At 45.6% G+C, this 13,069-nt stretch overlaps 1 pseudogene; it reads right to left on the reverse strand.

Annotated features, from left to right (window-relative positions):
- LOC128048721 (antigen WC1.1-like) overlaps window positions 1-9,153 on the reverse strand; it is a 51,238-nt pseudogene extending 42,085 nt beyond the window's left edge.
- Between the last annotated feature and the right edge of the window lie 3,916 nt (window positions 9,154-13,069).

Here is a 13,069-nt window from a genome sequence, read left to right on the forward strand (position 1 = left end):
GTTCAATTTTGATCAAGATAATGAAAAGACATGCTATTCTAATATTATCTTGCTACATCACCACCACTTTGACTTGTCTTCACATCATTAAAACATGTCTGAAAATACAGAAAAGACAGAACAGAGGGAGGAAACTAGTCACAGAAAGAGAAATAGAAGGAACCTGGAACCATTGATAAAAATGTGAGAGCCTAAGTTAGAGCAATGGTAGTCAGGGAGTACAAACCACAGTCAGGGTTTAAATATCAGAACACTCTCCACTTCTCTACTTTTAAGTGTATCTTAACTGGAATTAATATCAAGACATCAGTATTCTTAGGATGGTAACATTGGGAGTTCTAATTTCACACAAAGTTCCAACATCACACACTCCATTTTCATTCAGATGCTGATTTATCAAAATAAGGTAGAGACACCTGCAGTGTTTCCACAAATTTATCTGCAGTTGGAACCATGATTAGGACATTGTGACAATGAGGAAGGTTACTTGAGATGTCAGAAAACAGGTTTGTTTAAAACAAAAGCTTCTAACTAAAATTCAAATGCACCTTGAAAATAATTATTTTTAATAAGGATGATAAAGAGAATGGAAGTAAACTTTTTGAAGAGATGAATAGATTTATGACATAAGTGCTGTAACAGTTTCACAAATGCATACTTATCCAGCAGTCTTGTATGTCACTCAGACCTCAGTAAAGCACTTTTTAAAAAGGAAAAGAATTGTTTCCTTAAGGGCCTCAACTAGAATCATCAAAAATGCTGAAGATGAGATTAGAAAAGATCACTTTTCCAAAGATCTTCCTAGACATAACACCCAATAGCTGATTGGCTGTGGTGTTAAGGGCCTACTACAGATGACCTCAGGGCTCCACTGTCCCACCATCTCAACAGATGGGATGAAGCTCACCTAAGCCCAGCCTCTTACCTTAGGGAATTCACTGTGGTAACTGACAATATCTTCCTCCAGCCCAGCTGCTCTGATGGGATTAATATCCTGGATATCCAATCTGCAATTGTGATAACAACTAGAAGCCCCTGCCAAATACTGTGATTACCCACTCACACCACTTCACTGCTGTCTTTACTGCATCCACCTTGGCACAGGTCAAGCACACTTCAGTTCTGTTCAGTCTCTCTGTCATGTCCTACTCTTTGTGAGCCCATGAATCGCAGCACGCCAGCCCTCCCTGTCCATCACCAACTCCCGGAGTTCACTCAGACTCACGTCCATCGAGTCAGTAATGCCATCCAGCCATCTCATCCTCTGTCGTCCCCTTCTCCTCCTGCCCCCAATCCCTCCCAGCATCAGCATCTTTTCCAATAAGTCAACTCTTCGCATCAAGTGGCCAAAGTACTGGAGTTTCAGCTTTAGCATCATTCCTTCCAAAGAAATCCCAGGGCTGATCTCCTTCAGAATGGACTGGTTGGATCTCCTTGCAGTCCAAAGGACTCTCAAGAGTCTTCTCCAACATCAGGTTCAAAAGCATCAATTCTTCGCTCAGCTTTCTTCACAGTCCAACTCTCACATCCATACATGACTACTGGAAAAAACATAGACGTGGCTACATGGACCTTTGTTGGCAAAGTAATGTCTCTGCTTTTGAATATGCTGTCTAGGTTGGTCATAACTTTCCTTCCAAGGAGTAATCGTCTGTTAATTTCATGGCTGCAGTCACCATCTGCAGTGATTTTGGAGCCCAAAAAAATAAAGTCTGACACTGTTTCCACTGTTTCCCCATCTATTTCCCATGAAGTGATGGCACCGGATGCCATGGTCTTTGTTTTCTGAATGTTGAGCTTTAAGCCAACTTTTTCACTCTCCTCTTTCACTTTCGTCAAGAGGCTTTTTAGTTCTTCTTCACTTTCTGCCATAATAGTGGTGTCATCTGCATATCTGAGATTATTGATATTTCCACCAGCAATCTTGATTCCAGCTTGTGCTTCTTCCAGCCCAGTGTTTCTCATGATGTACTCTGCCTATAAGTTAAATAAGCAGGATGACAATATACAGCCTTGACGGACTCCTTTTCCTATTTGGAAACAGTCTGTTGTTCCATGTCCAGTTCTAACTTTTGCTTCCTGATCTGCATACAGGTTTCTCAAGAGGCAGGTCAGGTGATCTGGTATTCCCATCTCTTGCAAAATTTTCCACAGTTTATTGTGATCCACACAGTCAAAGGCTTTGGCATAGTCAATAAAGCAGAAATAGATATATTTCTGGAACTCTCTTGCTTTTTCAATGATCCAGTGGGTGTTAGCAATTTGATCTCTGGTTCCTCTGCCTTTTCTAGAACCAGCTTGAACATCGGAAAGTTCATGGTTCATGTATTGCTGAAGCCTGACTTGGAGAATTTTGAGAATTACTTTACTAGTATGTGAGATGAGTGCAATTGTGCGGTAGTTTGAGCATTCTTTGGCATTGCCTTTCTTTGAGATTGGAATGAAAACTGACCTTTTCCAGTCCTGTGGCCACTGCTGAGTTTTCCAACATCATCTTTCAGGATTTGAAATAGCTCAACTGGAATTCCATCACCTCCACTAGCTTTGTTTGTAGTGATGTTTTCTAAGGCCAACTTCACTTCACATTCCAGAATGTGTGGCTCTAGGTTAGTGATCACACCATCATGATTATCTTGGTCATGAAGATCTTTTTTGTACAGTTCTTCTATGTATTCTTGCCACCTCTTCTTAATATCTTCTGCTTCTGTTAGGTCCATACCATTTCTGTCCTTTATCGAGCCCATCTTTGCATGAAATGTTCCCTTGGTATCTCTAATTTTCTTGAAGAGATCTCTAGTCCTTCCCATTCTGTTGCTTTCCTCTATTTCTTTGCATTGATCTCTGAGGAAGGCTTTCTTATCTCTCCCTGCTATTCTTTGGAATTGTGATTCAGATGCTTATATCTTTCTTTTTCTCCTTTGCTTTTTGCTTCTCTTCTTTTCACAGCTATTTTAAGGCCTCCCCAGACAGCCATTTTGCATTTCTTTTCCATGGGGAGGGTCTTGATCCCTGTCTCCTGTACAATGTCACAAACCTCCATCCATAGTTCATTAGGCATTCTATCTATCAGATCTAGACCCTTAAATCTATTTCTCACTTCCACTGTATAATCGTAAGGGATTTGATTTAGGGCGTACCTGACACACTTAGACAGCACTGGGCACTTCTTAGGAGTCGCCTCAGGTCCTCTTAGTCTCACTACCTCGTATATGTGATGTGCTTTAGCTGCTGTGTTGTAAACTTCAAGACTGCATTTTCTGCTCCCTCAACATCCCTGCAAATGTGATGTGAGCTCCCCACTCTCCTGATCAGGTGCACCAGTGTGATGAGACTGTTCCCTGCCACGAGCCCCACTTCTGGCTTCCTCTGACTGTGACCTAGAGACATTTAAATGCACCAGTGAAATCCCTTCACACCTTTTCCTTGTGTAACTGCATCCTGACACCTGGTATGGTCACTTGTCCATGGGTCTTCACATGCCATTTGGGGTCACCATTGCTTGGTTGAGCCTGTTCTATTGGCACATCCTCCACATACCAACATGATGGAATGTGTGACTCTGACTTTTAGACCCTAGGAGTATGATAAACCTTGTTGCCCACAACTCTTCTATGACCCTTGCCCCCACTGTGTAGCCACACCCTAGTGACCATTACATCAAAGAAAACAGAACAATTACCATGATGAGACTACATCACAGAGGTCAAACCCAGAAGCTGAATCTGTATGAAACTTTTGACCTCACCTCTGCCTCCTGTGACACATCACAAAGACCCTTCACCCAAGCATGTTCTAAAGGCTGTATCCGTAATCTCGAGTCATTCTGGTGATAAGACAGAGGCTTTTCCTGCTAGAGATCCCCACACAGGCCAGACAGGACTTACCTGAGCAGACTACTCCAGCATCCCAATCATGGGTATAGCTATCATTACGATGGTCTTTAATATTAGAATGCTTACAGTCACTGACAGTTGACTCCACCCCTTTACATGAAGTATACAAAAGCCAAATGGGGCCAAGTCCTGGTCCAAAATAAGCCCCTCCAGGAAAACCAATGGCAGCTCCACACCCCAGCTGTCTGCACACTACAGATGCATCCTCCAAGCTCCAGTTGTGATCATCCACTGTGCCCCATTCTCCTTGGTGCTTCACCTCCACTCTCCCCTCGCAGCGGTGGGCTCCATCCTTCAGCCTCAGCTCCAGAGCTGCAAGAGAGACACAGACACAGGACACAGGAAAGACTTTAGGAGACTTGCAGTGATATAAGTATTTAAAATATTAGCTCTCTGAGGAGCAAAAAAAGTGCATGGTATATAGTATTTGTAGACTTCTGTTGTATAAATATTCCCCCTGTGGCCAACTCTAGGCTCCCAATGTGCCATCACTGAACATGGAGCAGGAAGGGAGGCACCAGGTGTTTCTCACGAGCCTGTAAAACTAGCTCCAGGGACACCACCAAGGACAGGCCTTCAGATACTCTGGATGTTGCCCTCCCTGTAGATGTGCCCAAGGCTACTAGGGCCCAGCTTCACCATCTCAGTTACAGCTCATGGCCTGGGATCCAGGGAGGAATCCTCTGTCTACTTCCCTGTCCATAGGGAGCATCTCATCCAGCTTAGAAACACAGGGCTGTAGAAACAGGCTCTAAAATGTCCTGGCTATTCCTGCCATCTGGTGTTCATGCCCTTGTGTAATCCACACTTGAATGTACCTAGTAACATGCATCTAACAAATGGAATTTGACAAAAGTTATGAGATGTCACTTTAGCTATTAAGTTAGACGACTCTGGTTTCTGCATATAAAAAGGAGTTCATTTGTAGGAACATCATAGATGGAGACATTACTAGTGTTCAGCAACACTTTATGAACATGTGGAAATAGTAATACTTCCTTGCCTGTTTGAAGTTAAGCATAACCCTGTGATCTGGATCATTCAATGAAGTCAAGAACAAATGATGTCAGTTCACCACAGAAACATTTAAGAGCAAATATATTTTTCTACCACAGCAAATACTGAAGCCTTGTGTTGCAGTGGTACCATAATGAAATTGTGGAGCATTCAACAACCTGAATGCTTGAAGATTTATGATAGCAGAAGTCCTGCCAAAGTGAACAGAACTTGTCATACAAGGATAAATTTTGTGGGGTTTTTTTGTTTTTACTACAACATACCTAGCTTACTTTTACTAAAATGGACAATAACAGCAGACAATTGACAAGAAGAAAAACACTGAGATAAAGATTAGCCATATAAAATTGACAAACACCTATACTAATGTCTAAATCCCCAAGAACAAAAAGAGATGCCAGGGTGGAGTAGATTGAAACTTTAGATTTACCAAAAGAAAAAAAAAAAAAAACTGCCAATCTAAAATTCTACACTCAAAACCGTTCTCTCAAGGAATAAAGATCTCAAACATGCCATTACCTAAATGCTGATGTAGGAGACAGCAGCCTCCATCCTCTTGAAGAAAGACCAAAAGGTAGACAATGACCAGTAATAAAAACAGCTCCAGAAAGATCTGGATACTCTTAGAAGTCTGACCATGCCAAGACACTGTCATTTGGTGGCATCATTCCATCTTTCAAACCAGCATCACTCAGAGTTTCTCTCACCAGGAGGGTAAGAGCAGGCTGAGTAACCAGTGTCCCTAGCCTTTGGAGGCACCATATGAAAGTCCCACTTCAGGTTCACTTCACGCAGACCTGCAAAGCTGAGCCAGTCTTATAGAGCTGGCTAGGCATAAGAAAGAAGAGCAAAGGACCAATAGCAACCACATGGCAGGAGAAATCACACTTCACAGTGACCTGCTCTGCAGACAGAGACAGCAGATTTTGCCCCTGAAAGAATTAATAACCAGCACAGATGATTGTTTCCAGTAGTCATGTATGGATGTGAGAGTTGGACCGTAAAGAAGGCTGAGCACCGAAGAATGGATGCTTTTGAACTGTGGTGCTAGAGAAGACTCTTGGGAGTTGTTTGGACAGCAAGGAGATCAAACCAGTCAATCCTAAAGGGAATCAACCCTGAATATTGATTGAAAGGACAGATGCTGAGGCTGAAGCTACAATACTTTGGCCACCTGGTGCAAAGAGCTGACTCGTGGAAAAGACCCTGATGCTGGGAAAGACTGAAGGACAAGGAGAAGAGCAGCAGAGGATGAGATGTTAGAGAGCATCACCAACTCAATGGACATGAGTCTGAGTAATGAACCATTGTTGGTCTCCGTCTTTGCTGCCTTCCTAGACCTTCCCACAACCTGACCACCTGCAACCATCAACTCCCCCAACAGAGGCACCTGCAACAGGCCCCCAAAGCCAAATGTGTGCACACCATTAGCTCTGGCCACCGCCACTGCTGGCCATGATCCTTAGGCTCTGGAACCAGAGGCACTGCTGAGTGACAGCAGACCCCCTGCAACACTTTCCAAACACCACACAGTCGTCAATGCTGTGAATGTCAGCAGCCTGAGCCAAATGGATCTCATGCCCTCCCAGACCCAGTGCCACCTTATGCCTCTGCGCTTGGCACCCTGCCGGACATTCCAGTGTTCCCCTACCCAGAGGTGAAAGGCTTTCCCTACTGAAATCATAATATAGATTCTGGTACAGGTGACTGCTTTTTTAAATGTTCAGACATCTACAAGAGACTAAGACATCAAGAAGAATCGGGGAAGCAAAATCCCACCAAAGGAATACAGTAAACCTCCTGTAACCGACTCAAAGTAATGGAGATCCAGGAATTCAAAATAGTACTTCAAAAGATGATCAGAGAGTTATAAGATAACTCAAATATTTAATGATACCAATAAAACCATGCAAATAAAATAAGAAGAACAATAAAGATACATAAAATACTTTTTTAAAAAAGAACGAACCAGATATCTTGAAACTGAATAATAAATGAATGGGCTTCCCAGGTGGCTCTAGCGGTAAAGAAGCCACCTGCCAATGCAGGAGATGTAAGAGACTCGGGTTCAATCCCTGGGTCCAGAAGATCCCCTGGAGGAGGGCATGGCAACCCACTCCAGTGTTCTTGCCTGCAGAATCCCATGGACAGAAGAGCCTGGTGGGCTACAGTCCATAGGGTCACAAAGAACCACACATGACTGAGGTGACTTAGCAAACACACAATATAATGAGTAAACTGAAAAATTCAATACAGAGATTCAACAACAGACTTGACCGAGGGAAAGAAAAAGAAAAAAGAATCAATGAGTAGAAGAAAGGTCAGTTGAAAGTATCCAAAGAGAAGCAAAAAGAGAATGAAAGGAATATAGAAAGCCAGTGGGAACTGTGGACACCATAAAGAGGAACAATGTATGCAATGGAGTCAGGGCAGGAGAAGTGAGGGAGAAAAGAATTAAGGGCTGAGGACTTCCTGGTGGTGCAGTGGGTAAGAGTCCACCTGCCAATGCAGGGGACATCAGTTCAATCCCTGGTCCAGGAAGATTCCACATGCCGCAGAGCAACTAAGCCAGTATGCCACAGCTGCTGAAACCTCTGCACCCAGAGCCTGTGGTCCACAGCAAGAGAAGCCCCTGCAGTGAGAAGCCTGTGCACTGCACCGAGGAGCAGCCCCTGCTCACCGCAGCTAGAGAAAGCCCGCGGGCAGCAAGGAGACCTAGCACAGCCAAAAGCAAATAACTAAAACAGAAAGGGGAAAACACAGGCTGAGAATTTCCCAAACCTGGGGAAAGATCTGGACATCTAGGCTCAAGAAGCTAATAAGTCACCCTAAAATTTCAATCCAAAACAACCTTTTCTATGACTCACGGAGTTAACTGTTCAAATGCAAAGACAAAGAATTCTAAAGGTGTAAAGAGAAGAAAAAGTTCTGTCACCCAAAAGGACTCCCATAAGGAGATCAGCGGATTTGTCCAAAGAAACCCTGCAGACCATGAGGAAGGATTGGTAACACACTCCACCCTCACTCAGGGGAAAGTAGCTCCAGGGCGGGACAGGAGAGGGCACGGAGAAAGGGCTCCATACAGAGTCACAGCAGATCCTGGGAGGGGAAAGGACCGTTCCAGGCCTCCAGCACATCAGGAAATGAGTCACAGGGACCAGGGCAGGGACTCAGGAACTTATACACCTGAGGCTGTGCTTCAGCTGGTCTCTACAGACAAGAGGTTCGCTCTCCTGGCTGCAGGCTCATCTGATCCACAGTGAACACCTGGTGGGAACAGGTGAGGCCAGCAAGCAGAGCCTCTCACAGAGCCCAGTGCTGCGCAGACACGGCAACAAGCAGAGGAGAGCCCAGGGAGTTGGGGAGAGGAGCCAGAGAGAGGCAGGCAGGTGCGCCATTCTCTCTGATCTGGTTACATGCAGCGGCATGACACCCAGCCCTGTGGGACCCTGTGTGCTTCACAGACCAGCAGACTCAGTCCCTGCTCAGCAGCCCCATTCCTGTCACACAGACAGGCTGTATCGTCCCTTACACACACGTGCACACACACACACATTCTAACACACACACAACATCACACACCCTCACACACTCCTCACACACTCCACAAACACACACACTCTTCACACCCTCACACACACATTCTCTTCACACACACACACACCCTCACATACTCACACCCTCACACACTCCTCACACACTCATACACATACTCCTCATACCCTCACAAACACACACACTCCTTACCTTCACACACACACACACAGAGCCTACAGGAGCACAGACACAGGAAACACGGGGACCCAGGGGCAGTGCTCACACACCAGGGACGTGGAGTGTGTGGAAACAGCCCAGAGTCCCCGCTGGGGTCAGTCGCTGGACCTTCCACACACTGGGAGCCACTGGGACTCCTAGAAGCTCCCTGAGAACAAGGGAGACAGCAGAGGGACTCAGGGTGAGCCAGCTCAGTCCAGACCAAACCTCATTGCTCTGTAAAATCTGCCACTACGACCAGTGTAGCCCGCAGAGGAGAGGGACCAGTGTTCACAGTCAGCGTGGGTCCTTTTTGGTCAAAAACACCGAGACCACAGCCCCAGAGCTCCAGACACCTTTCCTTTAACCACAGTGTCCACTCCCTGCTGTGAACCCAGGATAGAGGGCAGCTCTTACCTTGATCACCCATTATGGTGCCGAGGAGGAGGACACAGAATCCCTGGAGGGAGAGCTGTCTACTCAGAGCCATCCTGACCCCACGTCCTCAAGGTCACAGTCCCAGCTGCAGGATCAGCCTATGAGGGGGCATCAGGGTGCTGACCGGGGTCTATATAGACCACCCCTTACACCCTCCCTCCTGAGAGCCAATAGCAACACCTTTCACCATTTCAGGCACTATCGGAGGCTGCATCTGCCCCTTTCTGAACACCAATGAGCTTCTGAATCTTCCACATCTCCTTATATGAGCAACACAGTCCTCTGACCTCCTGCTTCCGTGGTCCTGAGAGCCCAGTCCCATGACCGGGACTGGGATAGAAAAGGTGCATCAGAAACCTTGCGTGCCTTTCTCTCTCCTAATCACCCTGGTCGACATCTGCAGACTGTGAGATCTCACAGGGTCTGGGTGTGGGATCTGTTGGCCTGTGGAGAATATCTTTTGTACAATCAAGTAATGATTTTCCCCAGCACTGAGCTCAGGTTGGAAGCAGAGACCTCAAGAAGTCTTGAAATACAACAATATTTATCAGGTCAGCAGAAAATGAGGGCCTGGAGTACAGGAATTCACAGGTGACTGTGGAGGCATGAAGTAAGACCCATCAAGTTGGGAGGATGAGATTGCAGGGTTATCCCCCTTCTCAGAGTGATCTGGAGACTGGGTCCTGGAGCACGTGCCTGCATGCTCAGTCGTGTCTGACTCTTTGCAGCCCCTGCAGTGTAGCTCGCCAGCCTCCTCTGTCCAACGGATTTCTTAGGCAAGAGTACTGGAGTGGGTGGCTATTTCCTTCTAAAGGGATCGTTCTGACTCAAGGACCAAAACCGTGTCAGCTGTGTCTCCTGCATTGGCAGGTGGGTTCCCTAGGGATGTTCAGACATGTTAAATCCCTTTCCCTTTATTGCATTTCATTTTATGTGAAGTATCTCTTTCAGCTAGTCACCAAAAAATTTTTATGGAGCGAAGGAGAGAAAGATTGCTATTAAAGGAAACAAAGAGAGGAGGAATCATCATTCAACTCTAGTCTTCCAAAATTGTAGCAGGGATCTCTAGAAGAAAGTGTGGAGCTTCCCTGATGGCTCAGCAGTAAAGAATCCGCCTGCAAAGCAAGAGATGTGGATTTGATCCCTGGGTCAGGAAGATCCCCTGGATAAGGAAATGGCAACCCACTCCAGTGCTCTTGCCTAGAGAATTCTGTGGACAGAAGGGCCTGGTGATCCTTTCGTGTCCAACGCAGTCCATTGCATTGAAAAGAGTCAGACACAGCTAAGGGACTAAACAACAACAAGAAAATTAAAGTTTAGAAAGACTGAAGTTTTCTAAACTTCACATTTATCCCCCTCATAAGCTGAGAGTATGGTTTGATAAGATTCAGAATACATTTGTATTATAAACCATAACTAAAGACAGTGCCAAAGGTAATTTAAGGGAACAGCTCCAGACAGAAGGGGAAATAGAAAGTCTTCTTCTACATGACAGCTGCATGTGATGGGGAAAGAAGGAGCGAGTGAAGCAGAGAATAGAAGGGGTTCATGCTTCCTGGAACCATCAGTGACCCCACCTCCTCTGTTCTGCATTTAAGAAGAAAGGTGGCAGCAAGAATGGAATCCCAGGTGGGTTGAGGGGACAGATACAAGCAGAAGGGACTGATGTCCAATACAGCCATTGATGCCTTGTTCTGTTTCCACTGATCAGAGAAGCTCTCAGATACTTCCCAGAAAGTAATCCTGATGAATATACAACTGAGAAGGACCATAAGGGATGCGAGAGAGCTCCCCCATCAAAATTCAAGGTCACTTATGTGTTGCCCCCATTTCTCATGCCCCCTCAGGCTCAAGATTCCCATGATGCAGCCCTGTGGTCCAAACAAGCCCAGCCTGAGACACCCTCATCCTGACTCTCTCTTTTCAGCACAGAAGTGGAAGGAAGCATCTGTGACACACAGGCCCCAGAGTCCCCACTGAAGCTCAGAGACAGCTTCATGAGCCACGCACACATGCCCACCTTAATGTCTCAGCCTGGACAACACCCAGGGCAACTGCTTGCCATTTAACAGCCCTGCCACATCCCCCACCAGAAGGACCGTCATCCTGGTCCGCAGGCACAGCTTCTCTGTCCTGTAATACTCATCCTTCCTTCTTGAGACTCAGGAGAAAAGACAATTGAATACAAGCTTTCCTCCCTCTAAATATGCTAATATTTACCCATTATTTATACAAGATTCACTTCCTTGTCATCTGGTCCTCTCACTCTCAAACTCCGTGACTGTACCTGAGCCCCATCTCCTTCTATATCTGGACCTTTAACTCATTAATGATAAAAAGTGATTATAAATATCAAAACCAAAATTTACAGTCAGGGGCTGGAGAAGGACCAAGTTCTGCTCAGTCACTTGGAATTGATGCTCTACTCCCTCTGGGCCCAAAGTCATCACTCCTTACCCAGTTATGGACTCCACACCATCACCAGAAACCACCAGACAGACACCTAGAACATGGGACATGCTTTCTGGGGTCCAGTCATCCCTCCCAAGGGATGACACATGGATGCATTTAGTGAACCAGGTACACACGGTCTCACTCACCTTGGGATTGAGATCTCACAGGTAAGACACTGTTGAGGGTTCCAGACTCTGTTATAGGGAAGGATGGGCTGGAAAGGAGGGGCTAACTCAGGGCTGGCAGGCTGTCCCCAGGCAGCACCCTCTACCCCAGAGATGGGGCGGCAGGGTCAACGTGGACCAACTCACCCTTGGAAGAATTTACTTCTTCTCTGACACATAAGAAAATCTCAATGTCCAATCTCATCAAAGATTTGAGAAGGCAAGTTTTAGAGAGAACACTAACCCAGCTGTGTCCACAGTGAACTTGAGAGAGTGGAAGGCAGGGGTCAGGAGAACAGACTCGGGAGCCAGACTGCCTGGTCTTGACTCACAGTTTAGCTGCATGCCATGTGTGGACCTTGAACAGGGTTCTTATACTCTCTGATTAGTAAAAGGAGGGTTGTGACCATGCCTAGATGACTGAGTTTTGGTGAGGATTATGTGAGTTGGCATTAGCATGTGATATTACAACACTAGTTAGCAGTAATACATGTGCTGATGCTGATTTGCTCAGTCATGGCCAACTCTTTGTGACCCCATGGACTGTAGCTCACCAGGTTCCTCTGTCCATGGAATTTTCCAGACGATAACAGTAGTACATAGTAGTGGTATTATGTACTACTGTTAACTTGCCTTCCTGATGACTCACATGGTAAAGAATCTGCCTGCAGTGCAGGAGATCTGAGTTCGATCCCTGGGTCAGGAAGATCCTCTGGAGAAGGAAATGGCAACCCACTTCAGTATTCTTGCCTGGGAAATCCCATGGACAGAGAAGCCTGGAAGGGCTACAGTCCATGGAGTCGCAAAGAGTTAGTCATTAGTGAGTGACTAACACACACACATACACACACAGTAGTAGTAAAGAAGCAGAGTTACGGCATCTCCCACTATCTCGTCACAGGAATCCCAGGACTCTAGAACAGGAAGTCAATTCTGTTACCTGGAGCCTTGACTGTGGCTCTTGGAACTCTCCCAGGAGCTATAGGCTGTGATGGTGATTGGTGCCAATCAGAGTTATGAGTCTTCTACACATCACCCCTTCTCTCTGTGCCCCATGCAACTGCTCAAGAACCTCAATCTTACCATTGGTGAGCTTTTGTGAATTAAGTTGTTTACTTAATCATTTTACTTTATAAACTCGAATGTACTTGGCAAAACATTTTGCATCTAATTCAACATAAATCTGCTACGGGTGTACATAAGTTGTAAACTAGAAAAATAAAAATAAAATAAATTTAAAAAATTAAAAAAAAACATTTTGCATCTAATTCACCTTCATATCCCCAATGCCTGGCTAATTAAAAATCCTAAGTGATGTCTTTTGTGTACCTGAATGAATGAATGTCAGCC

This window comes from Budorcas taxicolor, chromosome 5 (genome assembly GCF_023091745.1).
Source record: "Budorcas taxicolor isolate Tak-1 chromosome 5, Takin1.1, whole genome shotgun sequence".
Lineage (NCBI taxonomy): Eukaryota > Metazoa > Chordata > Mammalia > Artiodactyla > Bovidae > Budorcas > Budorcas taxicolor.